Here is a 20385-nt window from a genome sequence, read left to right on the forward strand (position 1 = left end):
GGATTCGTTACCACAGCGCCACCTGGGAAGCTTCTAGGAATAACTAAAGCATTTCATCTGGGTTTCTTTGTTGTGGTCGCTGGGAAGGTTGGTTCTAGTTATGCAGTTTATCGCTGTCGGAAGGAGACAGTAGTGAATCTCACCTGTCTTAGAGGCTGACAGAAGAGCGTGGAATACCAGCTGCTCTTTGCTGGCTCATGGTTAGGGAACTTCCTCCATCCACTCCTGGTATGTCATCCGGGTTGTAACTGGAAAGTGGAGGTTGGGATGAATACATTTCCACAAACTGGATATAGCTGAACATAGATATACTTCCCTATATAAAAGAGACGAATTCCGCAAGCTTTTCTTAACAAGGTGGGTGACTTGGCAGAGAAAGCGGTTCTAGGAGTTGCTTCTGGATCCCCACCAGTCATCAGTTTCCGCCCGGCTTCTTCCTTCTCATTCCTACTGTCCTACTGTCCTGCAGAAAGATGGGGATTTAGGACCAAGGACCCCGATGAGGGAGCAAGATGCTTTGTGTTCCAGCAACTGTTAGAAGTAAAACAAAAAACTAGACCATATTTGAGCTAGGTGAGGTTTCGTCCCTTCAGCATGGGCCCCGGCATTTCCATTTGGAGAGTGGAATTTCTCACCCGTGGCCGAGGCTGTTCCTTGTGGAAACTGACCTATCGTGTCCACAAGGCTCAGGGTGGCCTTTCCAGAGGACTCTCCTTAAATCTTATTTTTCAAAAGAAGCTCTGTGTTCCTTTCTGGCTTTTCAAAGGCATATGGTTTCCTATGGTTTCTCAAAATCAGCTGCCAATTGTATTCTCCCCCTGCCTCAATCCAACTCTCAGAGATGTTTTCCCAGCAGCTTTCATGAAGCCAGAGAAATTTACCATGAAAAAAATGTTTGTATTGAGTTTGAAAAAGTTGGGTGAAGGGGCACAGAATGGCAAGAAGCCCTCCCGCCCACCAGATCAGAGCCTCCATTGGCTTTTTTTTGAATGGGGAGGGCTTTTGTGTTTATTTTGGGCTCTTATTTTTTTTTTTCTCCCTGAAAATCTTAGAACTGTCATCTCAGAAAATTGCTTCTGCCCAGGGGACTGCAGGTCAGGAGTGTAGCCATTGGGTGTAGTGATGAAAGGTATGTTATCAGGGACCTGTCTTTCTAGAAAGGCTTGTTTGAGGGGGTAGGGTATCCCCACCACCTGTTTGGAGACCACCTCTTACCTTTTGTGTATTCCATGATGATTTATTCAGCTTATTTGGATTTTCATTTACTTTTACAGTATTTCACATATAGGAAAGATTACATATAACTATTGTAAGATATTGCATATAACTATGCATATTGCTAGAGATGGAAACCCTCCAATTAGCTTTTAATAACTGTCCTTAAGGGACTTCCCTAGTGGTCCAGTGGCTCAGACTCTGCACTCCCAATGCAGGGGGCTTGGGTTTGATCCCTGGTCAGGGAACTAGATCCCACACATTGCAACTAAGAGTTTGCATGCTGCAAATAAGACCCAGAGCAGCCAAACAGATAAACTGATAAATACACAAATATTTTTAAAAAGATAAAAGAATAACTGTCCTTAAGCAACAAGTCTGTCATTCCACTCCTAAGTAATTCTAAATTGTAACTGATACCTTTGGAAGAAATGATAAATGACTTAATTAATTTTGAAGAAGCAAATTTTCTATTCTCCCAGAAAATGTGCCCCCCCCCCCATGATTATTTTTGGAGGCAGAACTACTAGAAAACCCCACCAACCATAAGAACTTATGAACCAAGATGTCTGAAAACTCTTCAGCCTGAAAGGAAGTGAATTAATTCCTCCAGCATGATTCATTTCAGGTACAAGCCAGCTTCCTTTATTTACCAGTAACTTAGACTCTTAAGCTGATTTTTCTAAAGAGGTATAATTATTTTGACATCAAGGCCATAGTCTATATTTCTAACATCAGATTTTCCATTTATTTGAAGCTGAGGTTTTTCCCAGCCATTTTGAGACTGTTTGTCTGCTAATAAGAGATAATATGCTGTGATTTCAATAACATGTGTGAGAACTACAGGAAGTTCAGACAGAGTTAGCTGAGCAAATTTCTGTACTTGTCATAGAGAGCTGGACACTGCCTTCAGAATGTGTCTGTGATAGTGTGAGTGAGTGCTAAGTCGCTTCAGTTGTGTCCAACTCCTTGCGACCCTGTGGACTGTAGCCCACCAGTCTCCTCTGTCCGTGGGATTCTCCAGGCAAGAACACTGGAGTGGTTTGCCCTGCCCTCCTCCAGGGGATCTTCCTGACCCAGGGATCGAACCCGCATCTCTTATGTCTCCAGCATTGGCAGGTTGGTTCTTTACCACTAGCGCCACCTGGGAAGCCCCAGTAGCGATAGTGCCTTTTACCAAACTTTCTACCAAACAGTCAGAACTTTTTAGAAGACTCAGAACAGTAAAGTGTGATAGCTCTTTCAACAGAAATAAAAGGGATAGAGAAATGCAGAAGTCTGCAGTGATTTTATTGGTAAGAAGAGAATAAGGAAGATGATTGCAATAAATCACTTAGAAGAGGAGATGAGAAGTATGTTAACAATAGAGTAACCACAGTGACTGTTTTGAGCTTTCTGGAAAGAAGGAGTGAAAATGAAAAACGTCTTGACCAATTACTCTAACAACCCACCCATCTGCTGTGTAATAAAGCCAGTGAAATACGGGCCATCAAATGGACAGGGAGAACTTTAGGGTGTACAGAGTAAAGAGAGAGAGAGAGAATTTTCTTTTTCTACACTATGAGAATTTGTCTAGTAAATAGTTCTGGGCGTGTCGTGGCCTAAATAACTGTAAAAATTTTCCTATACTTTATCATTTTCTTGAGCTGAATGAAAATTAAAGACAAATAAAAGGCTTAGAGCCTTAACTAATTTTGTTACGTCTCTAGATGAAGGACGATAAGGAGGAGTCCAGCAGGAAAATGCTCATAGTTTATTATTTTAGTTAAAAGCTTGATGTCTTGTTTCTGAATTTTTGTGCATGCTTTCATTCTTCAGGAGTCATTCACTGAATTTGTTAATCCTGAAAGCCCCCTTCTTATGAGCGGTCTTTAAACCTGAAAGGCATTTAAAGAACAAGAGGAGGTTAAAAAAAAATCCTTTGACCTCTCTCTCTGATTTATTCAGAAACAGATCCCCAGAACCAGAGATCTATGTATAGGTCCTTTAGCAGCTGAATTTTATTTCACCAACAAACAATACCGTTTTGCTCTGCACTCCTGAGTTGAGGATTTAGCAACTAAACCACTGCTGCCACCACAATATATTAAATAACCTTCTCGTCTTCTGTTCCACCTTTCCGATTGGTAAGAAATAATAAGAGCATTATTATTTAATTATCACCACTCGAAGCTATGTCAGATTTCAGTAATCTAAAACTATATTGTCTTAAACTGAGATTGTTTGAAATAAGATCTTTCCTGTCCAGTAATGGATACCTAGAAAAGGAGGAGGGAGTAGAATCAGGAATATTTACATACATAGTCGCAATTGGTAACCATAAGCTTTGTTTCTGGAAGGACACATAAGGCATCGTGAGTAGTGGCAAAGTAAGAAGTAACTGGTTACACAGGTGGTGGTGTTCAGTTGCTCAGTCATGTCCGACTCTTTGTGACCCCGTGGACTGCAGCATGCCAGGCTTCCCTGTCCTTCACCATCTCCCAGAGCTTGCCCAAACTTATGTCCATCGAGTAGGTGATGCCATCCAACCATCTCATCCTCTGTCGTCCCCTTCTCCACCTGCCTTCAATCTTTCCCATCATCAGGGTCTTTTCCAGTGAGTTGGCTCTTTGCATCACGTGGCCAAAGCATTGGAACTTCAGCTTCAGCATCAGTCCTTCCAATGAATATTCAGGACTGATCTCCTTTAGAATGGACTGGTTGGGTCTCCTTGCAGTCCCAAGAGACTCTCAAGAGTCTTCTCCAACACCATGGTTCAAAAGCATCAATTCTTCAGCACTTAGCATTCTTTGTAGTCCAACTCTCACATCCATACGTGACTACTGAAAAAACCATAGCTTCAACTAGACAGACTTTTGTCGGCCAAGCAATGTCTCTGCTTTTTAATATGCTGTCTAGGTTGGTCTTAGCTTTTCTTCCAAGGAGTAAGCGTCTTTTAATTTCATGGCTGCAGTCACCATCTGCAGTGATTTTGGAGCCTAAGAAAATAAAGTCTGTCACTGTTTCCCCATTTATTTGCCATGAAGTGATGGGACCGGATGCCATGATCTTTGTTTTTTACATGTTAAGTTTTAGGCCAGCTTTTTCACTCTCCTCTCTCACCTTCATCAAGAGGCTGTTTAGTTCCTCTTCACTTTCTGCCTTAAAGGTGGTGTCATCTACATATCTGAGGTTACTGATATTTCTCCCTGGCAATCTTGATTCTGGCTTGAGCTTCATCCAGCCTGGCATTTCACATAATATACTCTGCAAATAAGTTAAATAAGCAAGGTGACAATATACAGCCTTAACATACTCCTTTCCCAATTTAGAATCAATCTGTTGTTCCATGTCCGGTTCTAACTGTTGCTTCTTGACCTGCATACAGATTTCACAGGAGGCAGGTAAGGTGGTCGGTATTCCCATCTCTTGAAGAATTTTCCATAGTTTGTTGTGATCTACACAGTCAAAGGCTTGAGCATAGTCAGTGAAGCAGAAGTAGAGGTGAGGGAAGGGATTTTTAAATTTTATACTTTTCCATACTATTTAATTTTTAACATGAACCTATATTTTTATTTAATAAGTAAATATGGGGAAAAATTGAGAAAATAGAAAAAAGAAAAGAAGCCACTGTATATGAGATCCTGCAGCTCTGAATTTAACCTCTGGATTCCTTTCTCAGTGGAAATTCTAGCTTTTATGAGTCATCAGACCCAAGTCTGTATCGACTCAGTTATGTCATCCTCCATGGTTTTGTGTAACTTGTCTCATGTAGCATGTTTTCAATCCCTCTCATGCCTGTGTTTCCTTTGAGCCTCAGAGTGGCACTGTCCATTATGTTGGACTGGTATTATATGATTCCCATTTTACAGGTGAAAAGACTGAAGCTTAAGAAAGACAGGTGACTTATCAGAGGTGACATGTTCACTACCCATGAAGTTCAGAACTAGAAGTCAAGTTCAGTGTTCCTTTAACCCTTGTAGAAAGAACGTGGCCATTTATTTTGAACATTAAAAAAATATTCCAAGCTGTCTCCTCTCCAGTTTCATACCATAGCATCTATTTCATTCTGTCTTATATCATGGTTAGATGTGTAATTGTTTTCCTCATTAATTTTTTATCACCCTAGACTGTCTCTCTTCTTTCTCTAGCCTTTCTGTGTCTGGTCCATTTGATGCATATATTAATTCTTAATCTTTGTTTTATGGAATTGGATACTCAAGGTACTTTCTCCTACATAATAATCCATTTTTAGGAAAACAAAATAGTAAAAGCCATTTCCACAAGACTAATATCACATTGTCCACAAGAGAATTCAAGCCACATAATGTTTGAGCTGGAAGAAAACCATCTTTTTGAGTATTTATTTTATTTCATAAATGAGGAAACTGAAGATCAAATAAGTGGCTCAAGATCACACAGGGAGTGAGAGGTGACTTGGTATCAGAGGACGGTTCTCTTTCAGCCCAGCCCGGCTCCTGCTGCAGCAATCATTACAGACACTTATTCTTCTGGTCATCAGGCATTTAGATGAATGGTCAATGTCAGCAAAAGATAGGTCACACTTAAAGCAGTAACCATGAAGTGGTAACCTCAAAAAGAAAATGAGGTATTGAGCTGATTTTTCCATGTTTTAGTGAATGATTTTGCAGTTTACGTCCTTTTAAAGCAAACTTGGTATATACGTGCCAGCATTTCCACAAAAGGATTGGGAGTAGGAATCTTTTATATGATAAGTAATCCCACCTTGAGCATTTGCAGTAGAGTCAAATCACCCTTGCTTGTGGGCAAATCTAGGTGCATAGCATCAAAGTTGTGAACGAGGAATTAATAGTGTTTTCTATCTTACTTGTTGGCTTTTTAAAATGCGAGCCATTCCTGGCTTGGTGAATAAGCCACCTGTTCTCCTCTTAAATGGGGAGTGATGAGTCCTCCAGTTCCTAAATTCACCCCTGGGTACCTGAGTGCGCAAAAGTGATTCCCAGTTTTCAAATATGCTGAGAAGGGAGCTGGAAAGGCTTTTTTTTTTTTTTTTTTTGTCTGAAGCTATGCAGAGGAGAAACAGAAGGATAAATTCCAAATAGGGTGACAGTATCAGAAGTGTGAGGACTGGGGGAGCCCTGGGCGTCGCTATCTGTCTCATCTAATGAGACAGATGCCTTTTTATGAAGTACGTTGTTTTTTGTGCCACCGCCTATTGGATTCATACAGTCCTCAAAGGCACCGGCTCCAGTGGGCATAGTTGTAAAAGACATCAGGGGAACAGACATCTTTAAAAATTCAGTTCAGGTTCAACAAATATTTACGGTAGGTGCTGTAGGAGAGTTACGGTAAAAATAGCAGAAGAGTGGCCCAGCTTTTCTGGAGATTGGAGTCTGTGCTGTGCTCTCCAAACTTGTCTGCATGTTGGAATCATCTAGGGACCCTCAGAAATCACTGAGATCTATGTCTAGTCCACCACCCCCGATTGAGCTCATGGTCCAGCTGGTTTGGGATGTGGCCTAAGGTTTGCAATAGTTGAAAAGAGAATTCTAAAAGTGCAGTCAAATTTGGGAATTAGTGGTCTGTGGAGTGGTTCTCAGCCTTGACTGACTATATTAGAATCACCTGGACTATATATGTATGTCTGTACATATGTGCGTGTATGTGTATATGTATGCATATATATATATATGTGTATGCATGTGTATATAACCATAAGCATATGCACACGTGTGTATACAAATGCATGTGTGTATAAGCATGTATATGCATGTGCATATACCGACATGCATAATATACATGCACGGCTTCCATGGTGGCTCAGATGGTAAAGAATCTGGCTATGAAGCAGGAGACCTGGGTTCGATCCCTGGGCCAGGAAGATCCCCTGGAGACGGGAACGGCTACCCACTCCTGTATTCCTGCCTGGAGAATCCCAGGGACAGAGGAGCCTGGTGGGCTGCAGCCAGTGGGGTTGCAAACAGTCAGACACAACTGAGTGACTAGCACGTTGTTAGCCCTTATACATACTTGCCCAGGCTCCAGCTCTTGAGATTCTGATTTACGTGGTTTCGGATGGAGTCCAGACATCCATATTATTTAAAACCATGGTTCACCAAATTGCTGACACCTGGGTCTGACTCCAGACACTCTAGTTTAATTGGTTTGGGGTCTTGTCTTGGCATCAGAATCTTACCAACCCCCCCTCCCCCTGCCATGCGATTCTAATATGCAGTCAAGGTTGCAATCGACTGGGTTAGTGAGCGAAACCTGGCTACCTTGTGCATAGTAGGTTCTCAAGAAAAATGGTTCACTCTGAAATGAAAACTAGATAGAAGAATTTGTAAGAAAAGTCAGTGCTGAAAAATTGTACATTCCTTGTTCTTCGGGCCTTTCTGCAGGCCTGAATATGTGATGCAGTGATTTGGGGGGAGAGTGGGGCGTCAAAAACCTCATCAATTCAGCTCACAACCATAGCCTTTGTTGTGGCCACCAGTGAAACTTCCAGCTGAAACTGACAGCCAAGATCTTCCTAATTGCTCTCTTCCATTATATCTGCTTGTGATGGGTGGGGCGATCTGCCTGTCACACTCCTGATGTGTCCCACGTTGTGTTTTAAAGAAAAATAACCAGAAGCTGGCTTCTGTGAGATCTCAGTGCTCCAGCCCTGGATTCAGCCTGAGGTGAACTCTGTCCCGGGCAGCCAGCATCTGCGAGGGCCCTCCCAGCCCATCCTGCCCGGGGTTAGGGAGAGCTCTCTGGAGCCCAGAGCACAGAGTTGCCTGGTTTCCTTTGTTCCCTAGGTGATTCTTGATTAGTCCAAGGGGTACTGGGAGGGAAAGTATTTCCGCATCTGGCTGCTTTCAGCCGTGGAGAGGCTCCACCACCCTGGAAAGGGGGAGACTGCCAGGCAAGGAGTTCACCGCAGCTGCTTACAGGGCAAAATCTGAACCCTCCGTCCTGTTGGTCTTTGAAGGCTCTGGGGCACTGATGCCGAAACTCGAGTGGATCAGAATCCCCTGGAGTTGTGTTAAACTACAGATCACTGGGGCAGCTCCCAGATTTTCTGATTCGGTCGGACAGGGGTGTGGCCAAGAACTTGCATGTGTGATATAGGAGGAAGGACCCAGATGGCACCTGGGTGATTTAGCAAAAGGATATTACTTGATTGCTGCAAATTTACCTAATGGTCACAGGATCAATTGAAGTGACCTCCAACTATAAGATTGATAGGTTAATTGATTTTTTAAAATTATGACTACATGCTAGGCATTGTGCAAGCCTTGTTGCTACAAGGAAGAGGAAGATGTGGTTCCTCACTGAGCAGTTTGTCTTGCGGGGTGGGTGACGCAGCAGTAAGGGGACAAGCACAGTACTGACCGCTTAGTGGAGGGAGTGCCCGGGCTCCGCTGGGACACACATGGGCAGGGGGAGTGTAGCTCAGGGTTGGCTTCCAGGAGTAGGTGATTCTGGGGTGGGTCTACCAGGTGAAGAAGGTGGGGCAGAGTTCCAGGGGCAGCGTGAGCAAAGATGAGCACGCCTGGTGTGGGGAGCCCCACGTGGTTTAGGGTGATTGATGGGGGGAGAGAGCTTAGTATGGACAGGCAGGCAGGGGCCGGATCCCAGGGATGCCTGTCTTCCACGTGGAAGAGTCTGGGCTGATCCAAAAGCCAGGACGGTCATTGAGGGGTTTTAAGTAGGTGAGTAACACCATCAGCTTTGCCTGCAAGTTGGAAAATGGGCTGCAGGGAGCAAGTGCCTTCAGGAGGCACGGGAGACTGCATGGGAGTCCCCCTGGGAAGTGACGCGGCCACAGGGGACGTGACCTTTACGTCACCTGTCCTTGCATCACCCTCTGCCTCTGCTCGTGTTTCAGACACTCACAGTCATTCCCAGCGGGTGTATTAGCTGATTTCTTGAGTGTTTGCTGTGTGTGCTTTTAGAGTGAAACCAGGCAATCAGTCTTGTGCTTCCCCTATAGAGATGCTGTGTTTCAAGGAAAATTAAGTTAAAGTGAACGTCAAGGGCAACTTTGGAACAGGTGAGCCCTGCATGAAGGGCCTGTGTGGAAGGGATCGGACATTTCCACCTGTTTGGTCTGGATGAGGTCAGGGAGGGATGGTCTCTGCATGTTGTCTGTCTGGTGTGTGTCTGAGTTTTTCCTTTTTGGTTCTAGCTGGGAGTCACTCTTCCCTCTCTTGCTCCGTACCTTGAGAACAGATTCCAAATCCGTATCTTAGTGCGGCCACCTGCTGGCAGCTGTCTTCCCCCGACCTCCCCTCCCTTCGGTTTGGGGACTTACCCAGGGCAGTTTCCTAAATTCCTAGTACCCTGGAAATGGCTTGAGTGCTGGGCATCATGGAGGAACAGGGACGTTCAAAGTGGATAAGACCCATGCATGCCCACCGCAGTAATTAAGGAATTGTGCATGAAGGACACCTCACAGAGGGCTGCAGTGAGCTAGTGCTTGGGTAGAGAGCAAGCTCTCATCTGTCTCTGACCCATCTTAAAAAAAAAAAATCAACACTGGTGGATTCTGCTTGTGGTCCTTCATACTTCATCTGGTAATGAAAATTTGATTTGTGGTTTCCTCTCATAGGGCTCTTCAGCTCAGCGTAATTGATCCATCTCCAACAAATGGCTCTTGAGGAAATTAATTCCTACAGGTCTCGTCAGGACCCACAGAGCCTTCCAGGGATGTTGGAGGCTCCTTCTCCCCTGTGTACCCCTTCCTCCTGCAGGTTGTGGGGTTTCTCCATCGGCTGAGAGGGGCTCCCTCAGGAGCTGTGAGTGGGCTGCTGCTGGGGGAGGCAGGGGTCCCCTTAGGTAGACTGATGACCTGCGTCAGTGAGCAGTCTGTGCTCTGAGGTAATGGCATCAAGATTTACAGGTTGTCAATGCCGAGCTGGCTTTGCTGCTTCACACCAACACGGTAGATGTGAGACTTGATTGCAGAATGAATTGCTGGCAGCCCGCCTCAGATTGCAAGAGTAAGAGCAGAAAGGACTGGCGTGGTTGGTGTTTGCTCTGGTCAGTGGATGCTGTCCAAAGAGGCACAACCTGAATGCCTCAGTGAGGGCTGCCCCAGGCTTTTTGCTGGTGACATGGCCAACTGGGCTTCTTCTTGCTGGAGGGCTGCTAAAAAGGTTTGCCAAATGTCCAAGCGGATTTTCCTTGACTTTTGGCTAGTTAAGGCAGAGCTGCTTTTATCCTGATTCCATCTGCTGTTTGTCTCTGCAGGAAACTCACCATATAGTGGGCACCATCTTGGAAGTCTGTACTGAGGCCGCCTGAGGGGTCTCTGCTTTCTCTCTCTCTCTTGGTGTTTACTGTCGGCCCTGCTCAATGGACCTGCGTGCATGCCAAGTCTATTCAGTTGTGTCTCTTCGCCACCCTGTGGTCCATAGCCCACCAGGCTCCTCTGTCCGTGGGATTCTCCAGGTGAGAATACTGGAGTGGGTTGCCATGCCTTCCTCCAGGGGATCTTCCCAACCCAGGAATCGAACCCACATCTCTTTTGTTTCCTGCCTTGGCAGATGGGTCCTTTATCACTAGTGCCACCTGGGAAACCCCAGTGGACCAGCACTAGAATACAAATTGTTTAATTCTCTAATGATGTTGAATGTGCTAGTCAGATGCTTAATAAATCTTTTAAGTCAGGAACATAAACATATTACTGAACTTCTTTCCTACCACCCTCTTGCTTTCCATTTTCCATCACACAGCTGCTGTTGTCTAACTGTATGCTTGATCTAGGTGCCCGAGTTCCCTTTGGCTCCGAGTCAACTTGTTATCGGAATGTGTCTGCCTTTATGCTGCTCATGGGGCCTTTTGCCTTACACTGGCCCGGTAGGAATGCTTGAGGCGTTTATTCCTCCTTCACTCTGTGAGTAATAAGGGTCATAGTCTGCATATTCATTCTGGGTCTTCTCAATGTACCAAGATGCACTAGTGTTTTTACTTAAAAAGTGAGGAAACAGGATCTATTAATTGTCTGTTGCTGTGCAACAAATGACTTCACAATTTGAAAGCTTAAAATGGCAAGCATTTGTTATCTTATAGTTGTTATGGGTCTGGAATTTGGAAGTGGCTTGGCTGAGTGTATCTAGTTTAGGGTCTCTGGTGAAGGTGTAGTCAAGATGTTGGCTGGGGTCACAGACATCTGACGCCTTGCCCTGGGCGGGAGAAGGAGGGGTCAAGTTCATGTGTGGCTGTTGGCTAGAGGCCTCAGTTCCTCCCTTTGAACATATGTTAAACCACATGAAGTATGTGGGTTCCTGGGTCTGACCAAAGGGATGAGCAGAGGTGGCTGAGTCCATTCTCTGCTAAGAACTCACTTTTTCAGGTGGGTGACGTGGAGCCTGCTCTAGAGAACTCCCATGAGCTGTTGAGGGTGAAAAATGGTTGGGATACCCAGTTACAGAATTTAGAGTTTCTCCCACAACAGTTATTGACTAGGAGACATATCAGTACAGTCACTGCAGGCAAGTGCTTCTATATATTCCTGGGAATATGAAGCTCATTTTTCATTTAAATCTTTACTTTTGGGATGGGATTGCCACCTGGTGGTGACACCCTTAAATTGCAGGGTTTTTTGAGACATGCACCCTGGTGGCTTAGATGGTAAAGAATCTGCCTGCCCTACAGGAGACCCTGGTTCTATCTCTGGGTTGGGAAGATTCCCTTGGAGAAGGGAATGGCTACTCACTCCAGTATTCTTGCCTGGAGAATTCAATGGACAGAGGAGCCTGGTGGGCTAGTCCATGGGGTTGCAAAGAGTCAAACCCAACTGAGTGACTGACACTTTCACTTTATATCTTTTAAAATGTTTTCAATTTGAAAAGATAGTTGTGAAATGACAGCTGGGAGAAAATTTGCATCATACCTTTCAAAGCTCATTTAATAAACTCTACCTCACTTGGTTACGACAAAAATTCTGTAGAGTAAATAGAACAGGCGTTATCATCTCTACATTATGGACGGGAAACAGGCAGTAGAGACCGAAACATTGCCCAAAGCTCGGAGTAAGTCAGTAGAGCAAGAGTGAGGGCTGGAACTTAGGCCTCCAGGTCTACACCAGCAGAGCTGGTGGCAGATGCTCCTGAAGAGGGTTTATTAAGTAAAGTGGGAAGAGGGGGCACATGAAAGACATTTCACTTCCCAAACTGCTGCTGAATACAAGATTTCAGCTGTTTGCTTCACAGGGCTTGCAATTCTCTGTCCACATGGCTGATGATGTCTTTTGTATAAGTATTGCTGAGTGTTCTTTTTTTGTGGGAGAATGAAGAGACCTTGCTGTTTCTGTTACACTGCAGCCTAACAACCCGACCTTGTAGGCGTCCCTGGTGGCGCAGTGGTAAAGACTCGCTTGCCAATGCAGGAGATGCAAGAGATGCAGGTTCAATCCCTGGGTAGGGAAGATCCCCTGGAGAAGGAATGGCAACCCATAGTAGTGCTCTTGCCTGGAAAATTCCATGGGCAGAGGAGCCTGGTGGGCTACAGTCCATGGGGTTGCAAAGAATTGGACGTGACTGAGCACACAGCACAAGAAACCCACCCCAAAACTTGATGTCTTCACACAACAGTGACTTATTATTTCTCATGATTGTGTGATTTGGGCAGCACTTGGCTGGGTGATGATTCTGCTTCATGCGGCATCAAATGGGACTACTCGTTTAGCTGTTCTCAGCTGCTAACTGGGTTGGGCTGGGCCAGAAGGTCCGAGAAGGCTTCGCTCACACGCCTCACACCTTGTGTTCTTTCTTTGTGATCCGTCTCCGTGTTTGGCTTGGGCTTCCTCACAGCATGCTTGTCTCAGGGTAGCCGGGCTTCTTATGGAGAGGCTGGCTCCCGAGGGAGCAAGCAGCAGTTGACGGTTCTCTTGAGACCCAGGCTCCAGAGCCCCAGAGTGAGCATCATTCCCATCACCCTCTGCTGGTCCGCGTTAGTCACACGGCCGAGCCAGACTCACAGGGAGGAGAAACGGACTCCACTTCTTGGTGTGCAGGGTAGCATGCACACGCAATGATGGGAGGAGATGCTGGTGGCCAAATTAGGACTCTATTTAGTACATTTAGTACAGTAACATTCATGTGTCCACTTGCTAAGCAAAACTCACCGTCCACAGACACGAGGAAAAATTATCTGTTAAATCTACCAGCTGTGCATAAAGCATTTGTGAAAATTCAGGGATAACAAATTCAGCCCAATGTGAAGATTAGGGGGAGGAACAGCCCTGGGACATGGGTCCTCTCTCTGCCTATTGGCAGACCAGACTCTCATAGGGGCGCTTTTCTGGGACTGCAGGTAGCTCCAGGAATCATGGCCTTGGTCTTAAAGATTGCTTTATGTTTCAATGCTATTCTCTCAAGTCATCCCACCGTTGCCTTCTCCCACAGAGTCCAAAAGTCTGTTCTAGCACTAAAACATGTATATTACCATACGTGAAATAGATCGCCGGTTCAGGTTTGGGGCATGAGACAGGGTGTTCTGGGCCGGAGCACTGGGATGTCCCTGAGGGATGGGATGGGGAGGGAGGGGGGTCCAGGATGGGGGACACGTGTATACCCATGGAGGATTCATGTCAATGTATGGCAAAAACCACAATATTGTTAAGTAATTAGCCTCCAATTAAAATAAAGTTAAAAAAAATAATAGAAAAAAAGATTATTTTATGCGTCTAACCCAAACTCAGTTCAGATAGATATTTATAAATAGAGGAAAAAACTTGGAAATATGGCTTAAAAGTTAGCTTGTTAGATGTTAGAAAAATATGAACTCTTCATGTCATGAGAACGGTATGTCCAAAGCCTTTTATTTGAATTTGAATTATGGTTCAAATTTAAGTATGCTCAAATATGTACTTCTCCAATTGTTTATGTCTAGAAAATGGTCCCTCTCTCTCAGTTTCTTTCTGTCCATCCACCCAACCACATTCCTAGTTCCTGAGCAAGCTTTTTTGTTAGCTCTTAACTGCATTGAGAGAATAGGATACAGGAGTTCAAATTGCAATTAACAGAATTCCCAGCTGGAGCTTCTATTGTTCTGTATGGTTGTCCTCTCACCTGCAAATTTGCATTGCCAATGTATTTGTAGAGCTCTTTATTATTTCAGAGAGCTTTCAGATGCATTATTACATTTTAATTTTCATGGCAACATCCTAAGATAACACTGAGGAAGATTGCTCCCTTGCAGAAAGAAGGAAATAGAAGTCCCAATAGAAGATGTTAACACATTATTGATTGGGTGGAGGGGGGGATTTTTGCCGAAACTAATGCCTGTGGCTGATGATTTGTTATATAAGTGCATATTTAAACTCTTCAGTCAATAACATTCAGGTAACAAAAAATGTACTAATATGTCTCTGGTCAATACATTGTTACAAATTTGTGTGGCAAAGAAGTGGCAAAGCCAGACTTATGTCCTTTTTTTCAGTGTTTTCTCCTCTGTTCCACATATCCAGCTTATAATCTGTCTACCCTAATGCCCAGGGCATGGTGACCAGTCATGATGAAAGAATAGTTCTTAGACTACAACATTTGTTAGGAGCTTTACAACAGCCTTGGTCTTGAAGTTAAGATGCAAACATATGCATCTTTAAGTAGAATTTCAGTTAGTGGTGTAAAAACTTGCTTTTCACAGCCAGTGGAGGGGACAGCAGGAACGTGTTAGCCAGCCCTGATGGTGGCTTTCTCTTTGGAGGGGGATTTGAGCTCATTCATTCCTTCACGGACCTGAGCATCACGTAGGACAGGAATAAGGGCAGGGTGCTCATCAGGGGCTGAAGCTCTTCCACGGTGCCCACTCGGATCTTTACTGCCCAGGAGGTGGACAGGTGAGGGCCCATTGGCAACCCTGTGGAGCCACCAGCCGACTCAGAGCCCCACATGCAGATTCAAGAGGAAACTTTGTCAATAGCAGTGAATGGGCTTTTCTGCTGTGCTAAAATTAGAGCTGAAAGATAAACAGAGGTTTATCACTGCAGTGGAATAATAATGTTATGCCATATGCGAAAAGGCTAGTGTGGGTTAGTGATCCTATTGTCCTTGGAGTTCTTCGAGACCATGTTATGAGCTGTGCAGAGATGGGGGGACCGTGCATTCTGGTTGACCAGTGATAGTCTCGTACAGTTTCTCATCCTCTTGTAATTGTCATGTAGTATGTTTCCTTTTACTCTCAGAGCTGTTCTGTTTGGGTGATAATTATATAGCCCCCGAAGCATGAAGCTCACGACGCCCCAGGGAAGGTTAGTCCCTTTCCTTGACAAGCCAGTAACGTATGCAGAGAAGTGACCACACAGTGTATATTTTGTGCTTTTTATTTTATTTTAATTAATTTTTATTGGCGTATAGTTGGTTTACAGTGTTGTGTTAGCTTCTGCCGTACAGCAAGGTGAATCAGCTGTATGTATACATAACATCCCTTCTTTTTGAATTTCCTTCCAGTTTAGGTCCCCGCGGAGCATTGAGTATTCCCCCGGGCTATGCAGTGGGTTCTCTTGTGTTCCCTATTTTATGTGTGCGTGTGCACTCGGTCGTGTCTGACTCCTTGCAACCCCATGGGATATAGCCCGCCAGACTCCTCCGTGCATGGAATTCTCCAGGCAGGAATACTGGAGTGCATTGCCATTGCCTACTTCAGGGGATCTTCCCGACCCAGGGATCGAACCCACGTCTCTCGCGTCTCCTGCGTTGGCAGGTGGATTCTTTACCACTGGCGCCACCTGGGAACAGTATCAGTAGAGTATGTCTGTCAATCCCAACCTCCCAATTCACCCCACGCACCCCCCACCTCCACCCCCACTTTATTTTGTGCTTTAATGAACCTGTTCTCCTTGACCCTAGAAGTTGCAATAAGGGCTTTTCTCTTGATTGGCCTCTTCTTCTTAAAAGTGAAAATGCTTGTTGGCACAGTAACAGGCTTGACCTCTGCCGGCTTTGGATTCGGCTGAGCATATGGGAAAAGGTGTCTCTGGTTCCTCGTGGAGGCATCAGTTACATCCTCATAATAATATCCTCCACTGTGTCGGTAACTTAGTCAATCGTTTCTCACTCTCTCTCACAGCAGCCCTCTTCAGTGGAACTAGAGTTAGAGAGAGAATCCCACAGCTTATTAATAATACCGCAAAAACCGGAACCAAGGCTTTTCCCACCTTTTGATTCTACATCCTTGTCTTCATCCCACCTTTTGTAGAGGCTCCCAACGGCTATATTTGGCCATGTTGGCTTAAGATGTTTCTCTTAAGGCCCGGTAAAACTGAAGACCCAGTGAAAGGGGTGAAGTTGTAGCATGCCGACCTCGGTGACCGCACAGAAGGTGGTTACTCTGGAACACGCATCGTTGCTAGTTTACTCCTCTCGTGTGGCCAAGGGGCACCCTCATTACACAGGCCTTCTATTTGTTTAGCGCTTTTATGGTTTGCAAGGCAATTTCTTGCCCTGTTTGCAGCATCTGTTTGATGCATCAGACGCGTAAGGCACAGGTGAGAGGTCTTATGATCATCATTTTTCCCTAACAGAGGAGGAGGGAGGCTCGGAAAGACCGAGTGGATTGCTCAAGGTGACACAGCAAGCGAAAGGCAGTGCTTGGCTCAGAGCGCGAGTATTTCTGACAGTTGACCTCCTCCTGGCCCTGCATTCCTGATTTCATGGAGATTTCCGAGCATGTGCTTAAACTCGGGAGAGAGGGTTTGACTCCAGAGCCACAGGGCTCCGAATGAGCACCTCGTGAGAGGCTGAGCTGGAGTCTCCTCCACGGAGAAGGACAAGCGTGGCCTCTTGACACCACACTGGTGAGAGGCGAATTAAAGCAGCTCATTTTCAGATGAAGCCAAGTGGACAAAAGGTAAGCAGAGATGGGCAAAGGACTTAGGAAGGAGAGGGTTTTTAAGGCTTGCAGATCCTGCCTGTCATGAGGAAGAAATGGGAAAATGCTAGAGGCCCACAGAGGTTGGAGATGATAAAAAAGAAAGGCCCAGAAAAGGGTTCAAGACAGGCCAGTGGCTCCTTCCACAGGGAAACTGTTCGGTTTTTCATTTGGATCAGGGAGCACTCAAGGGGCAAGGAATTTTAGACAAATATTGTGCAAATCTATGAAGGCCAGAGCTAGAAGAGAAACTGAGGGCCAGAATACTCACTTGCTCTGAGTTAGAATAATGCCTTTCCCCCTCGTCATGGACTTTGAAAGACCTCAGTAAGAGAGTCAAGGCCACACCAGAGAAAGCAACCAGCTCATGTTGGGAGCAAACTCGCTGTAACTCCTTCTCTTGCCTTCTTTTCTTTTCATTTTGTTTTTCTACTTTTCTGTTGTTTTCTTTCTATTTTCTGTCTCCTTTGTGTGATGGAGGGCACAGGCTGATACAGATTTCCTCATACCAGTTATAGAGGCTTTTGTCTCCAAGCAAGCTGGGAATTTATTGATGGAGTGAAGGGAGAAGAGCTGATTGGATGAGAGGAGAGGATTGTCATGCCTTTTGTTCAGTTCCTAACTTTGGAAGGAGCTGACTTAGAATCCCTGGATCTTAGAACTCAAAAAAGGAACCCTAGAAACTGGGTAGTTCAACTTTTCATCAAATGCAGGTGCATTCAAGTTTTCTGCAACTACATAAATTGATGGCAATTCAGAAATTTTGGGAACACTTTTCAGAGAGTCAGAATTTCTAGGCATACCTCATTTTATTACCCTTTATTGCACTTTGCTGATATTGCAGTTTTTACAGATTGAAGGTTTGTGACAATCCTGCATTGTCAAATGATGGATAACATTCTTAGTAGTAAAGTATTTTTTAATTAGGGTGTTTACATTGTCTTTTTTTAGTCATGATACTGCACACTTTGTAGGCTACAGTATAGTGTAAGTGTAACTTTTGTATGCACTGAGAAACCAAAAGAAAAATAGATACTTTATTGCAATGTTCACTTTATTGCTGTGGTCTGGAACTGAACCTGCAATATCTCCAGTGTATGCTTGTACTGTCTCAGGAGACGGCCCCTTCCATCTCATTCTTTTTACCTGTTGATGTTGACATAGCATCTGCCATGTGCCAGACACTGATTGGTGTGTGTCCTTACTTAGTCATGGGGCTAACACAACTTTTATCCCTATTTTATAAATGAAGAAATTGAGACAGAGAGGTTAAGTAACTTACCTAAGGTCACATAGCAAGTAAGTGACAGAGATAGATAGGACTGGAACCCAGGCAGTCTGACTCCATAGTCTGTGCACTTAACCACCAACTTTGCTACCTCTCTGATAAGTAATTGCTTATCAGAGTAATTACTGTTTGTTTCTTATTTTGCATCAAATTGATCCCTTGCATTTTCTGTTCCAGGGTCTTTCATATGATTTGCATGCTCTTGGTACGTCCTCTGGTTGCATGCCGTTTTTTGCATGCAATAGATTGGTGAAAAGCACCTGAGATTTAAGATCAGACTTACTTAAGCTGAAATCTCAGCCTCCTTACTTACTAGCTATATAAACTTGAGCAGATATTTTAGCAGTTTTTCTCGGCAAAGGGCCCTTCATTTGTGAAATTAGACTAAATAAGCTTCCTGGGGTCATTGTAAAGATGAGCAAGGGTAGTACTCACAGTGTGAGCTCCATAAAAGATGTATGTTACTTTGTTGTAACTATCTAACTATAATAATGACATCTGTATTCATTCCTCTCAAATTGATCTGTAGAATAAAACAATCTCAAGCAAAACCTTACCTGACTCATTCAAAGAAACTGATAGGCCAATCTAAATTTATATGAAAATGCTAATCAGTAGTGAAAAAGAAGGACAAAGTTGGAGGACTCCATCTGATTTCAAGATTTACTATAAAGCTATAGTATCAAAGATAGTGTAATTCTGACATAGGAGAAACATAGATCAATGAAGCAGAATAGAGTCTAGAAATAGACTCACATGTCTACAATTAATTGATTTTTTTTTTACAAAGAGGCAAAGTCAAGTCAAAAGGGCTGTTTAACAGATGGCGTTGGAAAAAATGGGTGTTTGTGTGTGCGCTTAGCTGTCAGTTGTGTCTGACTCTTTGTGACCCTTTGGACTGTAGTCTGCCAGGCTCCCCTGTCCATGAGATTTCCCAGGCAAGATTAGTGGAGTGGGCTGCCATTTCCTTCTCCAGGGGATCGACCTGACCAGGGATCAAATCGTGTCCCCTGTGTGTCCTGCCTTGCAGCTGGATCCTTTAGCCACGGAGCCATTGGGGAAGCCCAGAAAACAATGGGTCTCTGTCTCTAAAGAAAAGGAACCTTGAGCCCGACTCCACTGTACACATTGAAACTAATGTTAGATCATAGACGTAACGTGAAAGCGAGACATAAAACTTAAAGAAGGCAATGCAGGAGATTAAGAATTGTGATTAGTCAGAGATTGAGACACAAGAAACATTAACCATAAAAGGAAAAAAAAAGGATACATTGAACTTCATCAAAATTGGATATTTTTGTTCCTGAAGAAATATTAATATTATTATAAGAAATATTATTAGAAATAATATATTATTGTTTATTATAATATACATAATATATAATATATAATAAATATTATTAATTTTGATGAACAGACTATCTTATGACTGGGAAGAACTATTTACAACACATATAAATAAGTGTGTGCTTGCTTATTTGTTGCATCATGTCTGACTGTTTGTGACCTCTGGCCATAGGCTTTTCCAGGTAAGGATACTGTAGAGGGTTGCCATTTCCTTCTCCAGGGAATATTCCTGACCCAGGGGTCAAACCCACGTCTCCTACATCTCCTGCATTGGCAGGCAGATTCTTTTCCACTGTGCCACCTAGGAAGCCCATATAAATAAGACTTAGTTAAGTGTAATAAACAACTCCTACAAATCAATAATGAGACAAATAACCCAATGAAAAACATGCACAACAGATTTGAACAGAATAAGATATGCAAAACCCAGTGAAGAGCTTGCATCATTTGTCATAAGGGAAATGCAAATTAAATGAGATGCTATTCATGATTGCTAGAATAACAAAAATCAGAAAAGCTGGGAATATCAAATGTTGGGAAGAAAATGGAGCAACTGAGATGCTTGTACAATACTGCTGGGTGTGTTAAATGATATAATCAACTTGAAGAACTGTTTGTAAGTTGTTATAAAGTCAAAATACATCTATGGCCCAGCTATTTCACTCTTATCAATAGATCTTTATACAGGAGAAATGAAAACATATGTCCAT

At 43.9% G+C, this 20385-nt stretch overlaps 1 protein-coding gene across 5 annotated transcripts in view; it reads left to right on the forward strand.

Annotated features, from left to right (window-relative positions):
- Positions 1-20385, forward strand: part of MAPK4 (mitogen-activated protein kinase 4) — a 165719-nt gene that overhangs the window by 11670 nt on the left and 133664 nt on the right. Inside the window, exons 2-4 of one of the 5 annotated variants that reach the window (XM_043444362.1) lie at positions 10417-10617; positions 10933-11062; positions 16694-17019. The exons of 2 other annotated variants lie outside the window; for them this stretch is intronic. The gene's annotated coding sequence lies outside the window, so the exon portion shown is untranslated. The remainder of the gene's footprint in view (positions 1-10416; positions 10618-10932; positions 11063-16693; positions 17020-20385) is intronic. 2 more of the 5 variants (XM_043444363.1, XM_043444364.1) reach the window with 2 other exon arrangements.

This window comes from Cervus canadensis, chromosome 23, assembly GCF_019320065.1.
Source record: "Cervus canadensis isolate Bull #8, Minnesota chromosome 23, ASM1932006v1, whole genome shotgun sequence".
NCBI classification, from domain to species: domain Eukaryota; kingdom Metazoa; phylum Chordata; class Mammalia; order Artiodactyla; family Cervidae; genus Cervus; species Cervus canadensis.